Consider the following 20306-nt stretch of genomic DNA (forward strand, 5'->3'; position numbering starts at 1 on the left):
ATCAATAAGAGCTAATAATTAATCAAGGTCTATCATCCCAAAAGTAGATTCGCACTTAGTAAAAGGTTAACTGGAAAATATAGAGCATACTGTGGCCTAAAAATTCCTTATAGTTAATCAGTTTGTTACATTTCAGACTGTTCCATGACAGTCCACAAATCAAGTGAAGGCCAAGGAGACCAAAAATCACTCTGACCTAATTGCAGGCTTCGGCAGTGACAAAACCTCGACAGTCGCTTCCCAATAAAACAAAAGCAGGATTGGCCAGAAATCCACTTTCCCAACTTGAAGCTTGTCTTTTGATCATATCCAAGAGAAAACATTAGAAATAGTGATAATTTATTTCTATTCCTTTTCTTAGAGAGAGTTCCCACTTCAGCACTTTACTTGCATGTAAAGTCACGTTGAGGGTGATAAGGTTTTTCTCTGAAGCCTCTCTCTTGTAAAGTGAGCTTTACAAATGAGTTCAGATACTAAATATTTGTCTACAGGAAAGAAAGGCTTTCCACCATAGTAGACCTACCTTACAGTATAATTTTCATCCAATAAAGCCGTAGTAGATCAAGCAGTACTTGATGTTCTGGCAGCAAACTGATTTTGATATCATAGCTAGAAATACACTGGAAGAAATTTTTGCATAGGATTAAATAACATACAAATAATGTCTGTACCTACTTGAAAGACTGAGTTTAAATACCATTCAAAGTAAAAACCAATTGTTGAGACAAGTTTAAATGCTCTAGCCAGATGAATCATGGTATGTCCAGAACTACCACTAAATCTATTTTATTCAAAGAGCTGCATGGATAAAACTGACAGAAAAATATGCTGCTAAAACTGATCATGTCAGTTGTTTCCCAACTCTGATCACTCCTCCTCCCCGCATCCTAAAGATGTATCTTGAACCACTAAATTCCTCTTCAATACTCACCTTCAAGTACCTGTCCTACTTCAGAACCAACTACATGTTCTTTTTAAAGGAATTAAAAGGATAATTTAGGAGAGAATTTTGTCTAATCCTGTAAAGTCCCCGCAGACTTCATCAGGAATGCTAAGAGCTTGAATTCCTGGACCCAAGGTGTGTTTTATCATCGAAACTTTAGCCACCTGCCAGCGCAGTCAGCAGCTGGTGGCCATCACCCTCACCCCGGCGGTCGCAGATCAGCTGCCCGGGAGCAAGGGCTTCACCCCGGCGAGTGCCCCGGCCAGCGCTGGCAAACTGCTCTGGGCAGGGGCTGCAAGGGCATGCCAGAGAGGGGAAGCACAAATCCCTTCAAGTCACATCTATTTTGCAAAGCAGAATTATTTCTTCTGCCTTCCAGCTAAATTAAAGAAGGAATGACTGGCACAGGAATACGTAAGGAGGAAAATAAGGGCTTTGGGTTATTGGCCAGCTTCTGGTGTCATACCGGGGTATGAACAGAGTCTGTGGGCCTGCACCAGAGCACGCTGTCACCCCAGGTGCAATTAATGACAGTGGCGTTTATTCCTTCAAGGGCAGGCATAAAATAATGAGGAGCACGGGGCTTGCCCACAGATTGCAGCAGAAACCTTTCAAGGTGCAAGGGGGTGGGGGGGGGTGGATCATTAATACTTGCAGCGCACGTACACAAAGGAAGAGAATTAACCTTGCCCACACAGCCTTACCTTCGACATCACCTGAACTTTGAACAGCTCATTTGTCATTCATCTAAGTGTTCTTTCATCACAATTTTCTAGCACAGAATTTTATAATTATTTCCAATTACTGTCTATAATATATGCAACTTTCTGCACTGCAGTTATATTTTACCACTGAACTTTAAAACAAACATCTTAATTTAAAATGTACTCTGCCAACTGTACGACACAGCTACTCTGTGATAGCTGTCGAAGAAAAATCAAACATAAATATTTACCTCACTAGTAACAATAAAAAGATTGCAGTTAGGTAGGCACAATAAAAATGATCTTGAATCCTGTCAATGTCCATCTGCTTCAGAAGAACTCAGTCTTACAATAATTTTAGAGCTACATGCAAAAATACGCAGAGCTGAACTTAATACAGAACAACTCCCCTTTTCTGCATAATACTGCAATAGCTCTTCAGGGTTTGTAGCAACCAGTGGAAGGCATTAAAGAAGCACTACTTGCCAAAAGTATGTTTATTTGCCATTGGACAGCCAAAAATGTTAGATCCGCGGTGGACCTGTTTACTCAAGCTGTGCTGCGTGTTATAATTATGATCATCAGCCCAAAGGACTGCTAAATTAGCAGAGCCAATAAAATCGATAAGATCAGGGGTACAAAGAGACTCAGGAAGGAAAGGATCTGCAAAGAAAACTATTTAGTATGACACAGCCGCCCTCTGCTTCTATACTTTGTTGACTCAGCAGCTATAGTGGACGTTGCTGATTGAGTGTCTGGTGTACGCCTTCAACATAAAGCAAGGTACAATATTAAATGGAAAAGCTCTTGTCTTGGAACAAGCCACGGCAAATCTTGTACGGTTTAAAGTATTTCCCGCTCTGGTTTTCATGGCCTTGAATATCCAAGGAATAATATAGGAGTTCAGAGAGGGTAGAAGTGGCATCTTTTGTATAGTAAAAGGGCAGAAAAGCATCCCAAGCCATAACATTTAAATGTGGTAACTAAAACTAGGCAACTGAAGACCATGAGTTCAGCCAGCTCTACATCCTAAAACTTGCATAAGTTTTTCTATGTTGGTCTTAGGAAATGTGCATTAAAACTTGTCTTTGTGATTAAAAAAAATAACAACAAAAGCAAGCAAAAAAACCCAACCTAAAACTAGGATGAGACTGAAAAATCCTTGCCCAGAAGAGAGCAAGGGATAGAACAACTGCTTTGCTCGTCATTTCTGTAGCACTGGTGAGCCTCTCCTAATAGCCACCCTGTAACATTAAGGAGAAAGGGTAGCATGTTTCCAAGAAAAGGGCACCAGGGTTTCTCACCTCAATATACGCTCATTAACTCTGATTTCTAGCTCTCCAGGAAGTAAAAGACCAGGCTGTACTTCAAGAGACTTTTCTGCCAAAGGTCAATGAAAATTTAGTTCCAATGAAATAGTGCAAAAACCCCGCATCAGTCCCCAATTCTCTCACCTTTATATGACAGACAGAAATGTTTGGGGTTGCAGGGACAGGGTTTAGATACTTCTTCTCACAGCACAGCCACTAAAACTAGGTCGGTATCTGCCATTAAAAATAGCAAAACTATAATGCAAGGTGGAACTATTAAGCTTTATCCATCTAGTAGAAATCAGTGTCTCACGTGCACCTACCCATACAGGGCTTCTTATGGTATCAGCTTTGGTGTCTTCATGCTATTTTGCTTTTTGTTCTACACTTGCTTAAAAAACACTACCTAAACACTGGATCCAAGAAAAATGGCTTGGTGTAACACAGACTGAAATCAGTCTGCAGCTTTTAAATTTTTTAATTTATCCATATTTAAATGAATTGTTGCATTTTTACATCTTTTGGGAAATCATGCGCAATTAATTTCAATGATTGAAACCAGCATTTAGAGAATGATGTCAATAAATAAGTCCCTTGTAAAAGTATGCTAAAATCATACACAATCTTTCTGGTACCATTTCAACTCCCATCAGGAAGCAGCTGGAGGCTGGCATCTAGATAATGCTGACCTTCAGTTGTGACTTGGTTTATCTGGATTAGCATTGTTATTTGCTAGAACCTTAAAAAAACAAAGGGCTAATCAATACAAGGTCAAAACAAAAGTGTCACAGATGGCTTTGACCATTCCAAAAAGGTGACATCTGTCACCAAGAGTTACTGCAGGAGCTGGCACGATGCTCCACCAGCTAATGCTGAGGGCATTTCTGTGGGCAACTTCCACAGGCAACATCCACAAGCCATTTCTCAGGCATATTTCATGCCCAGTAGTGGGTTACATGAACTGGCAGGGCAGATTGATCAACAGAATGAAAAATATGTCAGCAGAAAAAAAGAGAAAAAAAATCAGCGGAGCAAAGAACAGAGGTTGTAATACTGGGGAGTTTTGTGAAGGAGTTTAACCTGTTGTAATCTGTGCTCATTTACTCCAGTAGCTCATCCTAACTCCAAACACCGTAACTGAAACCAGAGACAGTATAAGCACGAGGTTTTGGCTATATAGTGACTCCCATCTCAAGTAGTTTATTCATGTACTAATGTTCACTTATAAACTAGACACTCTGACACAAAGCCTCATCTGCAAATGAAGTGCTCTAATAGTATAAAAGAAGCATATGATAAACCACCTAGATAAAACTGCCAGAAAAATGAAGAGCAGTATAATGGTCCCAAGTGTTTGTTTGTTTTTCCCAAGCCATGACGATCTTCATTCTTATACTTGTTCCCTGTTACGAGCATAAATGCCCTCGCTCGTGCAAGTCTCTTGCAGGGCTGGGGTCAGAGTCAACGCATGAGGTCAGGTTACCCTGTGCCCCCAGCGCACAGCTCCAGGCATCAGAAGGGGGCACAACCTGCAAAGCTCGGTTTGGGAAAGTATAAACCTTTTCAACACACGAAGTTCCCACCAGGCTGTGGATGCTTGGGACCTTACATACCACCTAGAAGCATGTTCCCAAAGAAAGCCTTGAGGTATAACAGCATTCGAACTTGAAATTCAAACTCACCTTGGGATGCTCTCGAGAGGACATCCAAGACATTCGCAAAGCATTATATTTTATATTAGAAATACTGCTAAGCCACATCTGTTTACTGCAGAACCATTATGCAGATAAGGATTCAGGATGAACTTGAGTGCCTTGGGGAAGGTCAATCTCAGACTTAGTTCTTTGCATTCTGCACAAGGGGTTGTAGGCCAAAAAAAAAGTATCAGGTGTTTGTTTAAGGAAGAAAGGAAACTGGAATGTTAGTCTACATTCTGCTCCACCTTCTCACTCTGGGTATTTAGTAGCTAATGGAAGCTTTAGTTATCTACTTTGCACATTACATTTATTTGGAGATAAGTTTCTATGAGTTTCTGCTCTCAGAAAATGTTTCATAAAGCCTTTGGTTTTCATTTTTGTCATGGGGCAGATAGGAAAGAATATGCTAATCAAAGACCCTAGAACTAAGGCTTCTATAATTGGCAGCTCAGTATTCTCTCATAGCCTTAATTTATGCATACTATTAAAAGGTTAAAGTTGGTCACAGGTCTCCTGTGACTGTCATCTGTGAAATAATGCTGTTGGAAATGCAGTTTTGGTTCTCCCTCATTCCCGCCTGCAAATAAAACCACGCATATTCTGCACATCTTTCCCCCTGAACATTGACACCTCCAGCGACATAAAATCCAGCAAGCGATGTGACAGCTGCCAAGGTCAATAAGAGTTATACTGAACTGCTGAGTAAGTGCTGGTCACACAAATCAAAGCTGTATAAGGGCAGCTTAACATACACAAATCTGCAACTTATTCGAACTACTTTTTGGACTGAGACATTTTTATCATTTTTCCTCTTCCACGAAATGTTATATAAGGAAATGTGATGAAGTCAAAGATATTTTGTGAAATCTTAGCGTTGTGTCCTTTGTGTCAAATTACTGATAGCAAAGTGCATTGAAAATTACACTTAACATTTTTTGAGAAACTTAACACTTAAAGGCAATTGTAGGAGGGCAATAATATGAATAAGAAAGTAAAAATAATGTAGCAGGAAATTTTAAAGACACATTGGGTAACGCTATCTAATTACACCCTAGATTCAGCTATTATGAATTCCTAAATAAGCAAGACTGTGTTGGACATTTTCAGGAGCACTTTAAGACTTCTGCCTTTGCTATACTATCAAAAAGGTTTTGGCATTCATTCACAGCTGCATGTTAACTTTTAATTATCAAAACACTAGCATTTCCCAAGATGATATCAATTGATTGGTAGGGATAACAAGGTATTTCTGGCAGACACAAGGGTTAGATTGGATTTTATATCTGAACTCTTCACTCAGAGTCATATACGTAGATGCTGCTGTGTTAGATCAGCAAAACTTGTATTTTTGTTGTGCACTCATGAAATATTGAGATTTAGAACAATTACACAGAAAAATCATTCTGAACTTTGTACCTTGCATAAGGCCTTGTGTGCCAAACTGTACCCGTTAGTGAGTATTTACAGCTGAGTTGAAAAGCCCTGGAAAGAGAAGTTGCTAATAGAAGCGCTGCTGCAACTCTAACTGGATTGCTGCGACCAGTAACACTCCTGTAATTACAGTGAAGTAAGTGTTAAGAGGGGAATGAGGACGGAAGGCTCTCCATCATCTGTCAGGCACTTGCTTACTCCCAGATTTTTGTCTGAGAAGGAGAGCTACTAGCAGAAGGGCTCTGCAAGGGCTTCTGTCTTCCTTTATTCTATTTTAAGGTTGCTAATTGATCCTCTGAGGGAAGGTTTAGTCCTTTTAATGCAGTCTCTCCATTAACAGGGAGTCTGCACAGAAGAGGTTGGAGGTGTGTGGGTGTGGGAGCTATGCAACCTTTCATGCCGGTCTTCTCCGCGATGACTCACAAGGCAAGGAAGTTTGAGAACCTTCCTCACACGGCGAGAAGCGGAGCCCTGTTCCCTGCTAATAGCGGGGGGGGGTGTTACTGAAGCACACTGCTCTGTTTTGCCAGAAAGGAGCCTGACCTAAATTTTCCAGGTGTGGGTATGATAGCAGGTCAAGGAATAAGGGGATGGCGAGACAAGACGACCAGATTGTGTTGGAATAGTCATTATCTTGACTGACACATTCATCCATGTTGCAGAAACACAGCTAGCGGTTGCTCTGCTTCGCAATAGGACATTTTGCTTCAGATAAGCAAAATAAATATCAGGAGAACCATCCCTTGTGAGATATTACCTTTGCGCTAGCATAAAAATAACTTTACAGTTGCTAATTTTCTCTTGCAGTACAGAATAGCGGAAGCAAAAGAAGCGATCAGGCTGATGGCAAACTGGTGATGCCAGTCACATCACCGCATAGGAGACTGACAGCCTGTTCCAATGTGACTAATGGGTTAATTTTATTGAAGCACTACCAGACTAAAGAATAGTTTCATCAAGTGTTTCACTGTTTAAAAAGCAGGGCAGTTTGCCAAGCAAAATGGCCTATGGTTAAGAAAGAAGTGTTTCAGTTTACTCATTCCCTGAGCAAAGCATAGCTTAATTTAGGTCTAAGGCACTATCTAGGAAACATTTTCATTCTTCTTACTCAAGGATACTGTAGTTACATCTACAAATACTACTATCCTGTGAAATGGAAAGAAGCTTTTTCCCCTTTCATCCATGACTTTTTTACTTATCTGTTCTTTTTGCTACCAGCCAGAAAGCAATGCCTGATTACTTTTAGGCATGTCCAGAGCCCTTTTGGTCAAGTGTCAATTCTAATAGAAGCCCATGGAAAGACTTCTCTCTTCCGTTTGCATTTGACATCAGAGCTTCAGTCTGAGTTTTTAAGCATGCAGTCTCTGTTTTGTTAAGAATTTCAGGTAAGATTTTCTAACATGACCTATTATCATATCTTTTGTACCTTTTGTGACTCGGTGCACAGACCATTAGTGGCAGGAAGACGACTGAATACAACAAGCTCTCACTGGGATCCTAGGGCATTGCCCTTGGTATTTAACAGCGAAAAAAGCTAGTTTTAAGTAATTGTCTGAGTCATCCAGACTCATGTCTTAAGTCTACTCAAGAGTCTTTAGTTTTATTTTGAACATTTGTACGCATTTGAGGACTACACTAGTAAGTTCTTAGTACAAGGATGACTCAAAATTAAGAGAAATTCTCCAATCTTTGGAAATCCTAGTAATTTTCTTGGTTTTGTTTTTTATATAAGTTAAAACACCAATAAATACCTTTTTTGCACTAATTATATGTAAATTTCTGATAAACCAAATCCTTAGATTATTCTCTTTACTTAAAATACATTCAGTTTTCATTCAGCATAAGGCTAACTTTCAAACGGTGCTTTTATGAAATGTATGAAGCTAATTTTAGAGTCTGAAGTGAAATATGAAGGTATTCAGATTTTCTGCCATTCTCTTCAAACACCGTATGCAGTCCAACACCAACATGAGTCACGTGTCAGCACAAGGAATACAAACGCCAGAAACAAATTGAAAAGACTACTAAAAGACTACAGTGCGTGACCCAATGCAGAAGTTTCCAATTTATGACCTACAGAGCCCCAGTGGTCAACAGAATAACTGCAGAGGACTGGATTGTATGAATGTTCTTCCTTCTCTTCAAAATGCAGAAAGGGGGTTGTTTCGCTCTGTCTCCAGCCATTTTGTAGGTATTCACGCAACTCCCACAGAGGACTACTGCTATGAAAATGACAGCCAGGAATCAGGAGCCAGTCCTAGAGCACTAGAACCATTACTGGGATTAACTCCATGTCTCTCTATCAACAAGTGGCTACAGGCCAAATTCTGTCCCAACCCTAACCCACCACATCACCGGTCAGTAGTTGCTCCAAATGAGCACAGATGTCCAATAACTCCACCTATCTCAATCAATAACTGGTTACAGGCCAAATCATGACCATGTTCACATCAGTTTACAGATACCGCAGCCATACAGGGACAGTGAATCACACCTCCAGGTTGGAGTGGAGACAGTTCAGCAGTGCCACTAGACTCGATGCCTGCAGATGCCTTTCTCCCCTCCCTAAAAATGGTTCAAGTGATCAGTCGTTGCAAACTTAACCCATCTCACCTTCTGCAGTTATATCAGCAACCTCCTTCAACAAAAGCAAGTGCTGTTCGGCAGGATCAAGTACCCTGCTTTTCTAGATGCGCTATGAGCATTTCAGCGTCAAGGAGAACACGAGTTATTGAATCACATATCTCAAGTTCATTATTGGAAGATTCATTCAGTGCAGAGCTGGACTCGCTGGACAAAATGCTCAGCAGACCTAAGTTGGTGTAATTGCACTGAAGGCAATGGAATTATACAATTCATAGAAATAAAGAAATTACCATATTAAGGGATTAATTTTTTTCTAGGCACTCCCAGTGACAGTCTTTATTTTCCTTTCATTGTCTTTGGCATGGCTTTGTTTGAAAGGAGATTTTATCCCTGGATTTCCTCTATCAGCAAATCTGAGCAGCAGCGGTAGCTTAGTGTTAAACTGCTGCAGAACAAAATTTAAGAAGCAGCTTCTAGACACAGAGTGGTAATCATGTGTCTTTGGACTGGATCTTTTTAAACTTTTTCCCTGATTTTTTGCAATTGTTTTGATTTTTATCAAAAGTTTAGTGATTTGCCGAATATAGAGCCAAAAGAGCTTATTCTTGACCCTTTTCATCCGGTTCTCTGGGATTTTGTTTATAAATGACCTTGCAAACAGAGTACACACACTCTTGCACTTGCAGCGTGAGCCAGACAAGAGTTATTGGCCAGGGGGCTGGGGGCTGCCTGAGGCTATATGAGCATTTGTGGGTTTAGGTTTTGGCTGGTATATTCAGACACACATAATAAAATAGAGCTTTTATTTTAAAAATCAATAAAATGACTGATCTTAAGTCAGAAAACCGTTTTGTTTTACTTTTACCATCATTGGTTTTTTATTGCATCTCACATTTTGTTTTTTCCTTGTCTTTTTCCTGCCAGACAATCAGTCTCGACTCCTTTTGAGATTCAGCTTTCTACAGTACCTTATTTTTCTGAGGTAGTTCCTGGTTTTGAATCTTTCTCACCCAGGTTTTCCTACCACTTTCTCCATCAGACCAGTAAAGCTAACTCTAATACATAAGCAATGGTACGGTGAACAATGATGCCAGAGTGAGACAAACTGGGTTTTTTTTTTTTCCACTCTGAGCTAGATGGACCTATAAAATAGGAAAATAGATGATGCAATGAAAGACAAATTACACAGTTAGTTCATGTGCTAGTAATTATTTAGGCCAGGTCTGGACATACCAAGACTATGCCAAAATTAATCTAAGAAGATTCTACTCTTCCACCCTGCTCTCAAGTGTTCATTCCTATTTCCATCTCAATCTGCCACCTCCTGGTGATGCCACCCCCCTGTGGTGCCACAGTGCAGATCAATAAAATTATCCAGGCTAAAACCTACTTCACCCAGATCATTTTATTGCTCTAATTTATGCTGCCGCCTCAAACAATTGCACGAACAACCACAACACAGGTGGGAGTTCACCGACCGAGACGAGGGGAGGCAGCTGGGTGTTTCTTAAGCTGGTGTAGCTGTTACACATCTAGTGTTGCAAATCTAGTGTAAATAATTGTGTTCTAATTTGCCTGGCTTCTTTCACTGTAGCTCATTAGTAAAGCGTGCTAAATAGCTCAATAGGAAAGGCAGCAGCTCTTCTAGCTTTCTTGGTATTCCTCCCAAATATTATTTCATATATGACCTTGTGGCTTCCAAAAAGAAAAAAAAAATCATTCCTGACCTCTTCAATGTCTTATAAAAATGGTGAGTCTGACTATTTGTTACACTTCTGTGTTGTTAATACCAATAAATGTTAAAGATACAAAGATCAGTTCCCGTATAAATCTTGGTTCAAGGGTGACGGGCAAGCAGGTAGAAAACGTTTCTTCATGTCTTTTTCCCCTAATGTAAAACTCATAGTAGAAAAATGATAAGGATAAATGGCACCTATCCAACTGATTCCATTATAGAAGCTGGTTTGTCTGCAACAGATTATTCACTATTTATAGTGTCTTTAGTGCATGCCTCACACTATACTCTCACAGTCAATCTCAAAGACATGTTATTTAGGCAATGTACTCGTCTTCTCTGAAAGAGAGAAACTTCCACAGACAAAGAAAAGAACATCTTGAGGGATAAAAACTTCTTCTACACCTACAGCCATTCCAAACCTGCACAGAGCTTGAGTACGACAGAACAAGAACACCAGGACAACCCTTCTGATTTTGGGGAGCTCCAAGATGGTCCAAGATGTAAGAGGAGCATCTAGCAAAGCTGTCATTTCCTTCTAGAAACATTTAGACATTCCCAGCTGGAGCCAAAAACCCAACAAAACCACCTCTGATTTCTGCCAGCACAAAGGGCTTCAGCTGAACTGCCAGCTCTGACATACATCAAATAACAAGGTGAGAAAATACAACTCTTATTTCATGACAGGCAGTTATACCGGAGACACTACCAGGCTGCAGCACACAGCAGTCATACTCAAGCTAGCTTCAAGCTCCTAGTCTGAGAGAAAGCTGTACAAATCTCCATCCAGACTGAAAAATACATCTATTTAAGATACCAGTAAGCACAGAGGACATACCCACAGTGATCTTAAGCCCAGCAATATCAAGAAGTAGGTAGCGTAACTGTAGCTCAGGTAAGTCTACAGCATGGCAAGGTAAGCTCCAGAAACTCATGGTATTAGCATAGCCTGAATATGCAACAGCTGAAAAGCAGCTACAGAATCTATCTCACTGATATATGGGTGTACAACCAGTATTTTAGTTGCCCAACACAAAATTGCCCTTTTCACAGTAAAGCCCAAGAATGACTGTTCCTTCTTCCCCATTTCAAAGAAAAATACATTGTTAATATTGTAAACATTCGCTCTCAAAAGTCTTTGGCCCCTACAAGAAGTGTTTAGCTTTTTTTTCCCCTAATCATTGTTATTATACTACATACGCTGTAAAAATGAAAACAATGAAATATTTTTAAAGCAGTAATAAAATAAATAAGATAATAAAAAAAATAGTGTTCCATTCTGAAAAAATATCACAATGGCAGTTTTCAACATCAAAGCATTTGTCAATAAAACACACAGAACTATCACAGAACACTGCAGCCCTTTTATTTCTCTCGTTTAACATTTCCAAGTCACTGTCATCAACCACTACAAATAGAGGTTACAATGCTTTGCTTTTTTCTTTTTTTTTTTTTTTAAACCTTCACACAGTGATACCCCTCTTCAAAATACTGAGATAAACCATCATAAAGAAACGTCTGAATTACCTTTGTGGCCTCATTTTCCAGAAAATACAAAAGCAGTTAAAAATGTATTATTCAGAATGTTTCAGATCAGGAGTAAACCCATTTTATGTTTAATACTCTGTATGAATGATACATTGAAAAACTACATAACTGATGTCTGCTGGTTAAATGTGTTTTTTCTAGCAGCACAGTTACAGAAACTTTAAGAAAAAAGATAGGCTGAAATCTACATTACAGGTAAGAAAAAAAAACCCGTGAGTTAGATTGGCACAGCACCTACAAACCCTGAAAACACTGGGGTCTAGCAGTTATTACCAAAGGGCAGTTAGAATTCCCTAGGGGATGCTGACATTTTTTCCAGCAATAAGTGCAAAATCTTCTCTTGTTGATTCTTACCGATACCTCAGTTCTCGGACAACCTCAGTTAATAGATCTGGTGGTCTCATACGCGTGCTCTTCATCGTGGGTTCACTTTCATAGATCTCTCTCTGCAATAAGCTATTTTCTGTGAGTGATTCATTGTAAATACAGCTTCTCACATCATTTCTTCCTACTCCTTCCTCAAGGTAAAGAGGGGTCTTGACAGTATTTTCACTTCAGTTCCTTTCAAATAATATTAGAGCTACAAGGATGGGGATGGTTATGCATATGAAAGCTAATGTAATGGGCTAACACCTGACTGAGCCAGAGGTCGGGCAGTTACAGATACTGGGACTTCACTGTCAGTCAGGCAGCGGTTCATTAAACCTTCCTGTCCTATCAAAGGTCCCCAAATAGCAGCTTTCCTCTGACTCCAGACATCTGGGCAATTTGCCTTTTTTTTTTTTCCCCATTAATCTTACCATGACGTCTGCCTCCAAGTCCAGAAAAGATGCCAGCAGACTTTTACCTAAAAGCAGAGCAAATGTTTTCCATAGTTTCCTCTCATTCTAGCCGGAGGTGGGGATTTGATTTTTTTTGCTCTTCTGTGATAACTTCGTAAGTCTGCTTTCTCCCAGAACATCAGTACCAGCCCACTTCTACTGAAGTGCCCCAGAAGCACGAGGCATTAGCCTGTCCCTAACAAAATCAATAGTTTCCCAGCAAGGGGTAGGAGGGACAGCAGAGTATTTAGACTTGGTGAAAAAATCAAATATTCATGACAGAAGTGAAAAAAGCAGGGAGTGAAGAGGGCAAATAGCTCCAATGGAGAAATAAGGATCCTGTGGCAATCAGAACATCCCTGCATCTCCCAGTGTTGCCTCAAATGTGGCAGCAACTGCAGCAGTGCTCAAGGGACAGAGACCTGAGCACCAGGGTAAGAAACCCTCCTTCCTGCAGTCCCTCCCCAGCACCTGCTCCCCATAGGCAGAGCAGGCACGGTGGGAACTCGCTCTCTATCTTCAGATATTCGTCTGCCAAAACATGCCACTGCGGAATGGTTTTGGGAGGGGGAAGAATTTTGAGAATCAAGGATGGGAGCAGGGAGGGTCAATTTTGAAGAGGACGTGAGAACAGGATCCGGGTCCTCAGGCTGCAGGCAGGAGTGGAGGGGAAATGATGTGACTTGATGGCTCAGATGAGTATAGAAGGGGAGGGGGAAATGGCACACAAGTATGGGGAAAGGGTGAATTGGTGGAGGAATAGAACAGCAGTAAGGGCAAGAAGTGGGATTCTGCTGTAATTCATCCCTGGCTGCGGTTAGTGGGTGAGCCACCTCTGTCCTCCCCACGCTGGCCATTGCTCCCAGGGGAGACAGACTCTTTGCCTGACCTAGCCAAACCACTGACATTTTCATCAGAATTCAGCAAAGGATCCAGACACGTGGTATTGCCCTGGAGTAGAGAGCATCTTTTTGTCCTGCCTGTAGCAAGGCAGGACCCCAAAAGGCTTTTTAACTAAGCCCAGTTGCTCCGAGTTTTATGACACTTATATCCTTCATGGACTCCCCTGAGAGCTACCTTTCCCTCTGCACTCTGCACTGTATTTTGTTCAATGATGTGTGAAAACGCAGATTGGCGCCATTCACTGCAACAATTAGTCAGGGGTTTCATTGGTGTCATCAACAGAAGAATTTGGCTATTATCTTCCTAGTCCACAAAGTAATAAAATGGAAAACTGAATGAACCAGAGGAATCATCAGTACATCATTAATTTATCCTTTGTTTGATGTGAAGATCTTTTACTGATTAAAATGTTTTAATATTAAAAAAAAAAAATCACAATTCAGAAGAAGAGTTTATAATTGGCAATGAATCCTAAAGTGAATTTTATGGATCAGTTAATGTCTAGATGAGTTAAGGGTGAAAGGTAAACTTGACATTAAACGCTTAGTTAAGAGTGCCAGAGGATTCATCGTTGCGACTAAAGGGATACTGAAGTGCAACTACACTTCTTTTTTTCCTTGCTGGAAAAGAAAAAGGCTTATAAGAACATTCACCATCTCTGGAGTTTGAGGAAAACTATATACACCTAACACTCAGACCATTAAAATAGGTTAGTGAGAGAAAACCAAAAGATTTAGCTGTGTATTTGAGCTGATTTACAATTTTATACCTCGTTGACACTGTTCCACACAACCTCCCTATACAAGACTTGGAATTCTTATATACTTGATAAAAAACTACTATTGAAAGTAAAATTATTTTAGTCTTCCAGCAGAATCTTTCAGTTTTCCAAAATACACAATTGATATTTTGGATTTAGCTACTTGGCACCATCCCTTAATCTTAGAGGAAGATGCCAAGTAAGACAAACTGCATAAAGCAGGAAATAGCAAGTCTTCACAAACCGTATCTTGTACAAAGCAAATTCCCTCGACCTCTGTGCACACCAGAAGCAAACAGGAGCCATATCCATTTGCACTCAGACATCTTTCCTCCCTTCAGTTCCAGAGGAAAGTCACTCACAGTATTACTTCCCACAGCAATAATGGTAGGCAACATACCCAAGTCACAACTCAGGCTGTCCTTCACATCAGAAGAACTGAAATTTCAGGGGTTTTTATTTGCCTTCCAGACTTTGGGACTTTAGGTTTCGCTTTTTCAAGTCTGTCCACAAAACTTCCACTGCTAGGATTCGTCTCCTAAGTGGTACCTTCATAGTAGCAGTGTCGCTTCATTGGAGAAGCTGATCCAGGAGACTACAATTAGTATGTAAGTCCTACCGACGCAACTAAAAACCATTTGGTAATAAAGGATGAGTGACACAATCAATAGTGTCATAGACTGGGGAAAAATTCTGAGCAAGAAAAAAAAAAAAAAGAGATGTTAACTAAAAGCAACAATTTTTAGACTGATAGAAAATGCAGAATACACTTAACTGCCTTATGAAGACTAAAGAACGTCACTGTCAGAGCATAAAGTGGAATATGACACACTGGCCTATGAAATATAGGATATGTAACAGCTAAGAGGTTATAAACATTATTTAGGTATCAGGATGCAAGCCACACCTGTCCAGTGCATATTTAATCATACCTTAGACCTATAAGATTGTGGTCACACGAATAAGATATGTAGTACGGCACCAATACCAGAAATTAATAAAAGTGTGACATTAAGAAAATGAAATATAACCCCATTATAGTATAGAGCAACATCAATATCTGATTCAGAGCATATGAGAGATGATCTATAGACTACAGAACTGAGTAGTCACTATTTGGACTTCATATTGAGAACTTATTATAAATATCTATGTTCATGGAAATTTTATTAAGACAATTATAGTGCAACAGGAAGATTTGGGGAACAAAAAAGCTGGTCAACTTATAAAATCTAAATTCTGCTATAGAGTATAGTGAAAAGGAAAAAGCTCATTTATGGATTGTTTGTTAAGAGAACATACAGTGCAGTACACTAACATGCACACTTGTCTGTGCTGATGGCACTCATTTTCTTTTCTTCCCTTAAAAGAACACCTCCGTATTTGGCTCAGAGATGGACCAAATGAGCAAAAACTGGAATTGATCCTCAGAGGGAGAAGCACTACATAGGTCTGGCATAAGTATTAAATAAGTCCAGACAGCTGGGGCTTTTATTTCCTTTGCTCTTCAGAACTGATGGGTTCTCTACTCATCAATCATTTCTAAGTTGTGAAGAGTGAATGGTGATTCTTGGGTGCAACTGTTTTCAGTAACCACACGTCCAGCTCTCCAGTGACACACAAACAAGGATCTGGGCTCAGAAGGAGGTGCTGGACGCCCAGAAATTCAGTTGCTCCTTTCTAGATTGGAAAGAGGCAGCACTGTTTTGCTTTAAACAAGCAGCCAGCAAAGATGCTTAGCAATGACCACAGATCAGCGGTGCCATCAGTCAATCCTCCTGCCTCCCAGTCTGCATGAGGAAAACGTTTGTACTCAGGCCAGCAGCATGTGCTGGGTCCTACCAAGGAGTGTGGGCACTCCCCACCAAGCCACACCAGTAGGTCCTTAGTCCTCTGCACCCTTATCCTCAGAGCAACACCCATCCCCTCCTGTTCTCCAGCCCAACAGCGCCCTTCGTAAGCATTTGATTGCACCTTTCTAACCCCTGCTATTTGCCAGTTCCTACTTTTTCCGCTCATCAACACCACTTCATCATTCCTTCCAGAGCACCTTCCCTCCCCTTTTGCAGGCTGAAGCTCCTTCAGAAGAGGTATTTACAGTTAGCCACTTAGAGAAGGTAAAAGCCATCCTTAACTAACCCTTCCCAGGCCACCGCCACCAGGCTGCCTACAGCCTGCTCATAAGCCCATCCAGCTAACAGTCTCCATCTGAATGAATCAAACCTAAAGCTGTCCTTGCTCAGCTATTCTCTTTGCTGCTAGATTGCATTCACCCAAGAAGCAGAGATGTTTGAGGTATTTTCTTCCCATGCCAGTAGTTAATAGTCTGTGCAGCTATCCCTACTCCGCTGACCAAAATAAACCATCATTTATGTGGCAGCTTCAGAACTCTCTAGAAAAGATGAAACAACTCCGCTTGACCTTTCCTTACGGACATCAGCAGCACCATGACCAGTGTTGTGCTGGCTGTTTTCTTACCTGCATAATAAACCTAAACTTCACTGTAACTTATGTCCAAAATACCTCCCTTCCGCAGTATTTCCTTGTACTTCCCCTTAGTGAAAGCCAGAACACTGCATGCAATGGTAATCTTTGTTTAGTTACATGAAGTTATGGCAAAATTAAGCATGCCTGTTACAAAAAAATTTAAGAATTAGAATTAATACATTTAATTATTGTTCCCTTAATTTATAGTGAGAGGATTCATGACTTCCAAGACCTGGCAGCTTTTCAAAGCAGACCTGTGAGCCTTGATATGCAAACGGCTCCTGAGCTGAGACTTTTTGCCAAAAGGCAAACTCAGAAAAGCAATAAATGGAACAAATCTAGACTATGGAGATTAGCCAAGTCTTCGTGAATGGCACCACTTGCAAAGACAGGCAAGTGAAGCATCAATAAACCAGTAAACTAATAAACACTGAAATCTCTCTGTTGTATTCATTATATATTCACAGCTCTTTCTAAACTTAGATAAGAACCAATAATAATCCATTCGATACCCTAAATCTGATGCCTGGCAAAAAAAAAAAAAAACCACAAAAAACCACCATACAAACAGATTTGTTTCTGTTCTTGTTGTATAAACTTTCCCCACTAACATGATTTGAAAATCAAATCACTTCTGCTGTTTATTTCTTTTTGAAGAGTTGGAATTTTTCTTAAATGATACGGCTCCCAGTTTCAAATCTTATCTTTATCCCAGAGGTGTGCTTGGAGAGTCACTCCACAAAGAAAACCACTGTTAAAACAATTGTAGAAACACCCAGTTAGCACTGTCTAATATACTAGCTAAGAATCTAAATGTGAACCCAAATGGAGACGCTCTATGGAAATAAAACCCCCATGGTTTTAAGGTATATACGCACCACAGTCAAACGTGTGCTAGCAGCCAGAGCAGGCGTGCTTGCCCACAGAGTGAATCTGCAGCAGCAGCTTGCAGAGACGAGGAGAAATAACCAGGCAGCTCACAGCATGGCTAAAATACTATGTGAAACACAAAAACTTACATCAGACATGTCAAACCAAGTTAGTCATACAGTCTGTAGCATAAAATAAGTCTTTAATGTGTGTGATTATATCTGTCCCTAGTAACTGGATTAGAGGCTTATGTCTTGCCCCAGAAGCATGAGATTTTTGGGTCTGCTTCCCATCACAGTATCTGGCACACCTCATTTAAAACTCTAGATGCTCTCAAGAGACTCTGAAACTCCACTTGAGGCTCTTCACTTGCAGTTGGAAAGAAAAACTTGGTTTGCAGTCTCCTTCCTCAAAGAGCCGAGACTTTGGAACACACAAGCCATGGGCTTGACAGCCTAAAACCCACAGTGATTTCAGTCCTGCTGACACAGAGCATGAACTCCAAGGGAGACCTAAATCGGGAAGAAGCAGTGACCAAAAAGTAAGTGCCACCTTGAGCTGCAGTCAGAGCTGTGCCCACCTCGCTAATGTCACATAGCTAGTGTCAGGAAGGGAAGATCTTCTCCTGGCCACCCTCCTTGTACTACACCAGTGCAAGTGCTCACCAGAGCTTCTGCTAAGCTAATTTAATGTGCTCGCTCTCTTGAAGCACATTGACCCTTGCCATGGAAAACTCCAGAGACTGTGCAAGGTGCAGGAGCAGGGGCGGAAGGGGAGACCAGGACCAGTCTTACCTGGCACATGGGAGGAAGACCCCGGATTCAGACTGGCTGATTGCACACTTGCAGGCACACAGCGCGGTATCATTTCTGAAAACTGTAGAAAGAACAGTTTTAAGAGCAGGAATGTGATATGTGGTACCATCAGAACAAATAGCACCTAGTTTGCAAGATGAACGGCACACTGCAATACAATCCTTGTTACCGTCAGTGAAGAAGCAGACAAGTTTGGGGTTTCTTTTTTTATTATTATTATCGTTAATATACAATTTCAGTTTGAGCAGAAAAATTTATATAGAGACCCATTAATATTTGAGATTAAAATCTTAATCCGAGCTATTTTTCACTATTTAAAAATATTTCACAATCAGAATATGATCAAAAAGCTTGCTTTTCTTTATTATTTGAACACCAAAAGGAATGCCCATTTTAAGCTCCAAGTACATCATTACACTTATTTTAAAAATATAGACGTGAGAATGTGCATTGGGATTTTTCATTTTCCCATGCACAACACCCAATAAAATCTTAAGCCCTGCAACAAAAAAATTACTAGTGTTGCTCCCACCACAGCAACCTCACAAATCACCCTTTAATTCTAGCAAAATGAGACAAGATCGGCTCAGAACTGAAGTCTCCCAACAGTATTTCATCTAATAATGGCTATCAAAAACCTGATGCATTTCAACTCTGGAAAAACATCAATTCAGCTGTGGAAACTCTTACCAAGAAATATATTTTTGTTTCCTTTTAGCAGCAGTTTCAGATGGATTGATCAGCTATACTCCAAAAAATTTCACCTTACTAGCTCTAATGACTTCTTTGGATAAGTTATCAGAACTTTTTCCAGTTCTTACCCAGATCTCTTCTGCACAGACGCTGCCGTGGTGTCAGACTGATGCCCGTAACAGTTAGCAGAATATTTCATTTGAGTTAGTGACTGGATTGCACTTTATATGCTTGAGCAGCACTTTGCAATGCATGTTCTGTCATTTTGGTTTACTTGGAATATTACTTTTTATTTCTATAGTGGTGTCTCTCTGAGCCATGCAAGTGACAGAAGTTAACATATTTTACATCTTGCCTCTGCTTTGATTTTGAGGATTTTAGAACCCATTTGAAAGCTGTGCTGGCTGCTGTCAGTGGCAGATTTCCTGTGAGTGACGCGGTGCCAGGCAAACGTGCCCATTTGAACCTGGTGCTCTGCTCTCACCTTTGAATTCTCTTTCTTAGAAAGTGCATAGACAAACCGACTTCATAATATACTTTCTCTTTATTTAAACATAACAGTTGCATTATTATTTCTTTAAAAAATAATATTCATATGAACAATGTTCATATTAATACAAAATAGGAAGACTTTAAAATATTAGCAAAAATTAATGTTTTAAATGGTATTTAATGCAGCTATTTCGTCCAGAAATCTACATTTGTTAGACCTCAACCCTGCCAACACCTGAGGTCATTTCAATCCATTCCATAAGAGCTCCGATTCTGCTTGGTAGAACTGTGTAAAAATATATAGAGAGAGATATATGTGCATAGATTGTAGATGAAGAACAGAGCTGTATCTAGTACAGCTATGAAAAAAGAAAAATGCTGTGGGCATAATATCATGCTTGAGGAATCAAGTTCAACATTACCTACAGCTTCTAGATCTATTCTGCTGCTGCATGTTTTAAATTTTAATTCAGAAAACATGCAGAAAGATTTGATTTTCTTTCCTGGTATA

General features: G+C 40.2%; 1 protein-coding gene across 1 annotated transcript in view; it reads right to left on the reverse strand.

Annotated features, from left to right (window-relative positions):
- Nucleotides 1-18657, reverse strand: part of THSD7B (thrombospondin type 1 domain containing 7B) — a 358700-nt gene extending 340043 nt beyond the window's left edge. Inside the window, exon 1 of the mRNA XM_054830722.1 lies at nt 18590-18657. The gene's annotated coding sequence lies outside the window, so the exon portion shown is untranslated. The remainder of the gene's footprint in view (nt 1-18589) is intronic.
- Nucleotides 18658-20306: the final 1649 nt, after the last annotated feature.

Source organism: Grus americana, chromosome 6 (assembly GCF_028858705.1).
Source record: "Grus americana isolate bGruAme1 chromosome 6, bGruAme1.mat, whole genome shotgun sequence".
In the NCBI taxonomy this organism is placed as follows: Eukaryota; Metazoa; Chordata; class Aves; order Gruiformes; family Gruidae; genus Grus; species Grus americana.